Genomic DNA, 8,711 nt, shown 5'->3' on the forward strand with positions numbered 1-8,711 from the left:
ATAGATAGATAGATAGAAATATTCAGATGATAGATAGATAGATAGATAGATAGATAGATATTGTCAGATGATAGATTTAGATAGATAGATAGATAGATAGAAATAGTCAGATAGATAGATAGATAGATAGATAGATAGATAGATAGATAGATAGAAATAGTCAGATGATAGATAGATAGATAGATAGATAGATAGATGAGTTTTAATGAGTTTGAATGGGTTCGAAATTGTACATAGAAGGCAAGTCTGATTGAGTCTAAAGGGCTTCAGCGTGTTTAGATTTGAATTTTGACAGTTGGAGTCTGACGGAATGTTCAGGTGAGCAGAGACTCTTCAATGTAAGTCTATGGGATTTTTATGATTTGTAATATTCATTTTTATGAAAACCGTAAGTCCAATCAGTTAGAAAAGATATAGCAACTAACTTCAGATCAGTCTGAAGATATGGGCTGAGTTTGGAGTCTGTAGAGTTAAAGCTCTAGGAGGAGTTAGAGTTGATAATTTAGTCTCAGAAGAAGAATAATAACTAGATAAAAAAGTTCGAGCATGTCGCTAGCATGTTTCTAGCATGACTAGCATGTTGCTAGCATCATTAGCAAGTTACTAGCATGTTGCTAGCATGTTTCTAGCATGATTAGCATGATTAACAAGTGACTAGTATCTTGCTAGCATGATTAGCAAAGTGACTAGCATGTCGCTAGCATGATTAGCAAATGATTAGCATGTCACTAGCATGATTAGCAAGTTACTAGCATGTTGCTAGCATGTTTCTAAATATACAACCTTTGACAAACAAAACACTATAGGCAAGTGCATAACATTGTATTCAGAAAAGAACAAGTAAACCCTAAAGCTAGATCTGACTTGCAGGGTGAGATATCAACTGGGATCATGACACTTTTTGGCAGCCGGATGCTGTACAGCCCCAATTGTAGAACTGAAACTCAAAGAAACAAAACAGAACAAATGAGCTGGGAGAAAATATCTTATTCTTAAAGTAATACACTGTGGGTTCTATGAAAAGTTGATTTCCCATCATTCTCTAGTATATCTGAGGCAATAATGGTGCTCTCCATATCGATCCTAATTATACCCACTGAACAGAGTCCGCAATCTCCTGCTCCTCCTCCATGGAGACTGAAAAGATGGAAAAATCAGCATCTCATCCAGAGACCTTGATCATGTTTGGAATAATGGCACAACAGACAGTGAGTCCCTGCAACAATTACAAGTTCTATGAAAGGCTATACAAGTAAACCAGAAATGACAATGAGGAAAAGAGTGTGGTTCTGGATCTTATGCATGAAAACCCAATAGCTTTGTTCCAAAACCTAGTAAGTTGCCTCCGCAGGCATCATTTTAAGGCAACCTATGCAACCCTAATCCTCCTAAGATACCTTATTTTGGCCAAAACTTAAGGCAGAATCACAAGTATCAATTCCAAAGTATGCATGTAATAAGTTACAAGTACAGAGAAAAAATAAATAAATAAATCCAGGATGACGACCGATGCAAGTGAAATGCTGATTATACATATATGAATGGTCTGCTGCCTGAAAATAACCAATTATAAATTCATACACTGCAAGAACAACAAAAAACAAAAACAAATGAACAAACAAACAAACGAACAGCAGAGCACAAATTCAGCTGCTATAAATAAATTCAGGTGAACTGATTTGAAACTGAAACATTTTTAAACAACTCAATTGCAGAACAACTCAATCTTCATAACAGATTTATTCATACATACATATATAATGAACTGTAAATATGCATCCCTCTGGTGTATTTATAGCTAATTAACTGACCAACCAACTGTAAACAATGAATAACTTTCCTGAGGTAATTGCAACATTAAGTGACATACTGACAAGCTATTGACGTCTTTCAGACGTTGATAAAGTAGTTGAGTGAGACATACATTTTGCTAACCTTTCAACTTCTGATGTTCATGCATGTTCATTTCACGCTATAACTTGTATTAAAGTGGAAGCGATGACTTGACGCTGTCACGATCTTGGTGGGGTCTGCTTAGGCTTTGTAGTCATGGAGCACAAGGCCTTTTGTTTTGAGGGCTCGCCATGTGCTCTGCTGTCATCATGGTGTTTACCCCGCACCTCTTGTTATCCCTGTTAGCTAATTCTCCCTCCTCACCTGCACCCCATTTTGTCCTCATTATCTTCCCTTTATCTTGCCCTCATGTTTGCTGTCTTGTGTCAGTCCGTAATGTGTTGTTCTGTAGCTCAGATTGTCTCAGTGCATGCTGTGTTTTCTGACCCAGTCTTGTTTTGTTTATTTTTCTAGTCTAGTCGGTCTGGCGTTCCTGTTTTTGTCACCCTCCCCTTTTTACCCGCCTGCCCCTCTAGTACTCTGGTCGGCTCTCTGCCTAGGCTTTCTCTTATCATAGGCCTGTCTCTTCACAGCAGCCCCTTCCGATTCCTCTCTGCCCACGCTCGGCACTACCTTTGGAATTCAGTGGCGGCTTTCAATTGCCGGCTCGCCGCCTCTCTTCTCCGCGGGCTCGGCAGAGGCTGGTTTGACCTCTGTGCTGATCAAGCTGACTATTTGCTGGCGGATTTGCTATCCGGCTGATTTATTGACGGAGCATTTTCTGTTATCACAGTTTTCAATAAACTTTGAATTTTTTGTTTCACCTGCTGTTGGATCCCGGTCTCGTTTCTGACAGACACCCTCCGCTCTGAACTGAGGCGGATAAAGCAATCTGTCAGACCACATTTAAGAGTGTCATAATGGTATTCATTGTTCTTTGTGATTAAATGGACAGAATTTGACAGCAAATACTTATATAATGTTATTTTATCATGAAGTGTCCAACATGCCATGCTTTTTTTTTTTTTTTTTTTTGGTGAATCATCCGGGTATTTAAAGTGCACCTTTTCTTTTTTTGGGAATTGTCAATTTGAAAACATTACTCACACTATTTATATTACAAACCATCATAGACTAGTGCATAAGTACGCAATTTGGGACGCACCTAATGTTTGCTGAAGGGAAAAACTGCACTCTGCAGACTTCTTTTTAACCTATACAGCTTTTTACAAATACAGAGTTCTGGCATGAAACTCTAGATGGCGCAGTCCGATAGGTCTAGCTCAATCTGACCTGGTGACATCATTGTCACATGGCAGCTGATTGGTTCTCTCCTGTATCAGTAGCCAATGAGCTCGCTGTTCAATATTCAAATACCTGGATTTTGTTTGCTGTAGCAGTTGGCAGCGCACTTCAGAGCAGCCTAAATCAACATCTAAGATAAATGAATGCTCTTTTAATCCATGTCGCTGTGTATATTTGCGTGGTCCGCCTAGTTGAATACAAAATGAGCAACCGTAAACAATTTTAAACTAAGTGTCATGTTAGCAGTTTGCATTGAATGCAGCAGCAAAATATTAAGCAGCAGCATTTAGCATATTTATACATCTGGAGCAAAAGGCAGTTTAGAGCTTGTAATCGCTCTGAGGACACATTAATTGTGGAACATGAAAACAGGTTGAATGAAATAAGCATTCTTGTGTATGCATTTCAACTGGGGTTCTCGATATACATCGGCAATTATCCCAATGTTCACGTTCGTTATTTCTAAGGTTAATGTTTTTATTGTGATGAGTGTGTGGTTGATTTCAGTTACACGCAGCGTCAGAAGCATGCGCTTATCACAGTCATATCAATGATAGTGTTGCGGGAGAAGGGAATTAAGAGTTATCGCTATGCTTGTTGCAGTTCCGAGTGAAATGCATTATGGGCAGGGGCGTGAAGTAACGAATTACAAATACTCACGTTACAGTAATTAAGTAGTTTTTATCAGTAATTGTACTTTTTTGAGTAGTTTAAAAATGTTGTACTTTTACTTTTACTTGAGTACATTTTAAGTGATGTATCGGTACATTTACTCCGCTATTTTCCTCCGTTTGTAGTTGTTACATGCTTATTTTAATTTCATTTTTATACCCAGGAGTTTGTGCATTGTAACCCTGATAACTTTATCTACACAAGAGAGTAAAATGGCATGCATTGGCTAACTTTGTCCGTCTCATCATTGCACATACACAAATTAACGAGCTGTTATGCTGCCGCTGGGACTGATGAAGTGTAGAAAATAACAGCAGATATTAAATGACTAAATTATGATATTTGCTCAGGTGGATGCTGGGGTCTTATCTATCGGATTGCAACGTATATCCATTTTGTTAATTTACATTACACACAGTGCACGTCTAATTAGAGTTAAGCCGGTCGGCGTGGTAGCCAAGGCTCACATAGTCGTAGGCCACTATTGTTAAGCCGGTCAGCGTGGTAGCCAAGGCACACATAGTCCTAGGCCACTAGCGTTAAGCTAGTACAAATGTCTTGGCGATAGATCTGCTTTGTGGGGGATGTCTTGTCTTTCCTTCTCTGTTCATCTTCATGTGTGTGGATACATGCGTGTCCAATGATGCAGCAGTTTATCCTTATATTCAGCGGAATGCATATATTGGCTTGTATTGTTTTGTGTAACGTGTCTCCTACTTTGTGGGGGTTGTTTATATGTGTTATATGTGCAGCAGCAGTATTTCTTACATGCTTACAGCAGCATATTGTGGATGTATTGGCAGTAGCAAGTCTTGGTAATTGCTCTGCCCGAGCAGCAGCAGCAGCAGCGTAGCAGATCTATTCCGCCAAGACCAAATACATTAACATTGTCTTGTACATTACCATGTCAATCCCTCCGAGAGTTGTCATGACAGAACTTAATTTCACCATTTCTTTCTTTCTTTGAGATTGCGTTTATTTGATAGGTTGTCATATATATTTAGTTTTGGGTTAAACTTCAACCCAAATGTATTGGCACAAAAAACAGGTGCCTATACATTTCTGAAAAATGGTATTACGTTGCTTCTTGGACTTTCAAGTCGCAAAGTGAAATTGTGAGTAAACTGCACTAAAAGCATGTTCAGTAATGTTATTTGAAACAGATGAATGTGAACTCTGACTTGTTATTATGTTGATGTAATATGTGTCATATGTCATACGCATTGTAGCAGTTTAGAAATGAAATGTCGGTCCCACTTTATATTAGGTGTATTTAAATGCTACGTACTAAATAATAAAATAATGAATTGTTAGGTACAATGTACCTATTGTGCTCATGTTGACTTGAAAAACAGTTCTGCTGCTATTGAAATGGGATACGGGTAAGGTTAGGAGCAGGTTCGGTGGTATCATAGGCGCCAATCCCGTGGCTCCAGGGCTCGAGCACTCACGGAAAAACGCCAGATATGCGCCATTAATTTGAACCCAGTTATATATTATTGTGTGTGCATAATATTTCTTATAAAAGCTGCCGATATGCTTTACGTTAATTTCTTATGATTAAGCTCCATTTTTTTAACTGAAGATTGGGAGAAATGTGAATCATTCGTTAGATTTTAACTATTCGTTAAGTAAGAATGTCAAAACGTTTTAAATTATTATTTATTATTTATGTAGAGCTGCATTTTTTATTTTTATTTTTTTAGGTATGCGTTTCTTTTGCCAATCATGATTTAAAACTTAGCATATATAATATTTTTCTTAGAAGCTGTCAATATGTTTTATATGATTGTTTTTGTGTTTGGTTGTGTCCATCTTGTGTTCGTGTTTGTAACTTGTGTCTTGTGTCCGTTTTTGTAACTAAGAATCTGGAGCAATATAATTATTTGTTCTATTTTAGCTAATTGTTAATTGAGAATATTATGTTTAAGTCATTATTTGTTCATGCAGAGATGAATTTAAAAAATGAAAAGGTGTATGTGTTTCTAACCAATCTGTATACGCTAAAAAAGATGGTTCTTTAAAGGTTCTTTACATGCAGTAATGGTTTTATTTAGAACCATAGCATTCTGAAGAACCCTTTCATGCTGAAATGGTTCTTTGTGTTAGAGTTTAGGGTTCTTTATTCCCACCCTTTTGTTTTTCAAATCTGTAACTGTTAAAGGTCCTCATTACTGATTTTCTGGAGTTCAGTGATCCAACTACAGACTGTCAACACACTCTCAACAGGTAAATTATTTCACTCTTAAAATTTTTATACAAATTTAACTTTAAAAATGTAACTGGTTTCCAAACAAACATGTTCTAATCTCTTTTTTTTTTTTGTCACATATAAGTGTCGGGTCTCGGTCTGATCACCTGTTATTTGCTGTCTCTGTGTTTGGGAGGTCTGTTGTTGTTGTGTTATCTTGTGTTGGCTTGTTTTGACAGCTTGCCACGTGCGCATTGTCAGCATGATTGTTTCCTCGCCCTCCTTGTTTCTCTGCTCGCTAGATTCTTGTTTCACACCAGGTTTTTGTTATCTCATTAGCTTCCCCTTATAGCTCCTCGTGTTTCTCTGTCTTTTGTCAGATTGTTGTGATTATTCCCTTGCTCTGACTGTCATAGTTAGTATTGCTTACCAGTCCTGTCTTGTCTCGTTCAGGCTCCAGTGCTCGTAGCTGCCTGTATATTTAGTCCGCTTCGATGCGGCGGGTCCACAGTCAGCTGATGTTGAGCCCATGCAACTGGGTCGTCTCTGGCTTACGCCGCAGCAGAAGCAGGAGCGTTTAGCTCAAGGATTGTGCCTGTACTGCGGCAAGGCTGAAGAAGCTGTCGCCAAGTGGCCAGTCCCCGACTCCCGTAAGACCCTGCAGCGTTTCCTGGGTTTTGCCAACTTCTATCGGTGATACATCAGGAATTTTGGTCAGATCGCTGCTCCGCTCACGGCATTAACCTCCACCAAGGTGTCCTTCAGGTGGAACCAGGATGCTCAGGTAGCCTTTGACACATTAAAGTCCCGTTTTGTCTCTGCACCTGTTCTGTTGGTTCCAGATCCTGAGTCCCAGTTCATTGTCGAGGTTGACGCATCGGACGTTGGGGTTGGCGCAGTTCTATCTCAGAAATCCCTCCACGACGGGAAGGTGCACCCGTGTGCTTTCTTCTCTCGCCGTCTCAGCCCTGTAGAACGTAACTACGACATTGGCAATAGAGAACTGTTGGCAGTGAGATTGGCCTTGGGTGAGTGGCGTCACTGGTTGGAGGGGTCGGCACAGCCCTTCTTGGTCTGGACGGATCACAAGAATCTCGAATATATCCGTTCGGCCAAGAGGTCGGTCAAGGGGTGCAAGTGCCAGGAAAGTGCCCGGCGGGCAGGTTGCCGGTGCCGGCTGTGCTGCGCCCCGAAGTCCTTCAGTGGGGTCACGCGTCCAGGCTGGTCTGCCATCCAGGGATTCGGAGAACGTTGTTTGCCATCCGTCAACGCTTCTGGTGGCCCACACTGGCCGCAGATGTCAGACAGTTTGTGTTGGCCTGCCCCACATGCGCCCAATGTAAGCCAGTGAATCGCCCTCCCGATGGTCTGCTTCATCCCCTCGTCTTGTGGATGGCTCCCCTGCCTATACGGTTAGGAGATTACTTGACGAGTGGCGCCGTGGCAGAGGGTTTCAGTATCTTGTGGACTGGGAAGGTTATGGTCCAGAGGAGAGATGCTGGGTACCGTCCCGGGACATTTTGGACCGTTCGTTGATCGAGGACTTCCGTCGGCGACAAGGTGGGCCTCCTCCTGGGGCGCCTGGTGGCGCTCCTGGGAGGGGGGGTACTGTCGGGTCTCGGGTCTGATCACCTGTTTCTTGTTGTCTCTGTGTTTGTGTGTTGTTGTGCGTGGTTGTTTTGACAGCTCGCCACGTGCGCATATGTCAGCATGATTGTTTCCCCGCCCTCCTTGTTATCTGCTCGCCCCTTGTTTCACACCTGGTTCTGGTCTTCTCATTAGCTTCTCCTTATAGCTCCTCGTGTTTCTCTGCCTTTTGTCAGATTGTTGTGATTATTCCCTTGCTCTGACTGTCTGTGTTAGTATCATTTACCGGTCCTGTCTTGTCTCGTCCAGGCTCCAGTGCTCATAGCTGCCTGTGTTATTTCCCGCACCTCTCTGTGCGTTCAGGAACCCGTGGGCTTCCTCCGGCATCCGCCTACCCTGGGACTCTGCAGTCTCATTGTTGGGTTGCTCAGCCTCACGCTCGGATTAGCGAGCTGCCCTGTTGGCTTCGTCTCCACTTCCGCAGTTGCGGCTTGTTCCAGTCGCTCCTATCCACCCATCTGTGTGGTAGGGGATTCAACGTCCACACGAACTCACCGCGAAGGCGCTCATCGCCCGTTGTGATAACTCTCTGTTCAATAAAGCCTTTGTTGTACCCGCACTTGAATCCAGCCTATTTCCTGACATATAAGTGTGTGCAGCTCTGCTAAGCTGTGGAAACTTCTCTCCTCTGGCTACTTAATCACACCAAAATGATGGACTTAAAGACATCATGTTGATTGGATTGTGATTGTTTCACTGAAACTTGGTTTTCATCACATCTATTTTTTGTTCTTATGTTGTGTTTTACTTCTTTATGTATTTATTCATGTTCAATGTCAATTGTCATTCATTAATGTATTCAGCTAATAACTGTTGTTAAGAGCACTGACAATTTTGCATGTTAATAAAAACATAATTCACACAACACGCTGCTGTTGTGGTTATTGTTGTTGTTGTTTTAATGTAAAACCCTAACCGAGGCTACACTCTAAGATGCCTCATTACTGATTTTCTGGAGCTCAGCAATCCAACTACACAGACTGTCGGCACACTCTCAACAGGTAAATCATTTCTTTCTTAAAATGTCTATAAATTATAACTTTCAAATGCTAATTGGTTTCCT

At 41.2% G+C, this 8,711-nt stretch overlaps 1 protein-coding gene and 1 long non-coding RNA gene across 2 annotated transcripts in view; one reads left to right on the forward strand and one right to left on the reverse strand.

Moving 5' to 3' along the window:
• LOC107714274 (leukocyte tyrosine kinase receptor-like) overlaps positions 1–8,711 on the reverse strand; it is a gene marked incomplete at its 5' end in the record, with an annotated part of 255,294 nt that overhangs the window by 199,722 nt on the left and 46,861 nt on the right. The window lies entirely within an intron of this gene.
• Positions 4,244–8,711, forward strand: part of LOC107714276 (uncharacterized) — a 20,630-nt gene continuing 16,162 nt past the window's right edge. The window contains exons 1-2 of the long non-coding RNA XR_001636972.1: positions 4,244–4,357; positions 7,121–7,124. This is a non-coding gene — a long non-coding RNA (uncharacterized LOC107714276). The remainder of the gene's footprint in view (positions 4,358–7,120; positions 7,125–8,711) is intronic.

This window comes from Sinocyclocheilus rhinocerous, unplaced genomic scaffold (genome assembly GCF_001515625.1).
Source record: "Sinocyclocheilus rhinocerous isolate Xijiao unplaced genomic scaffold, SAMN03320098_v1.1 scaffold3254, whole genome shotgun sequence".
Taxonomy (NCBI): Eukaryota; Metazoa; Chordata; class Actinopteri; order Cypriniformes; family Cyprinidae; genus Sinocyclocheilus; species Sinocyclocheilus rhinocerous.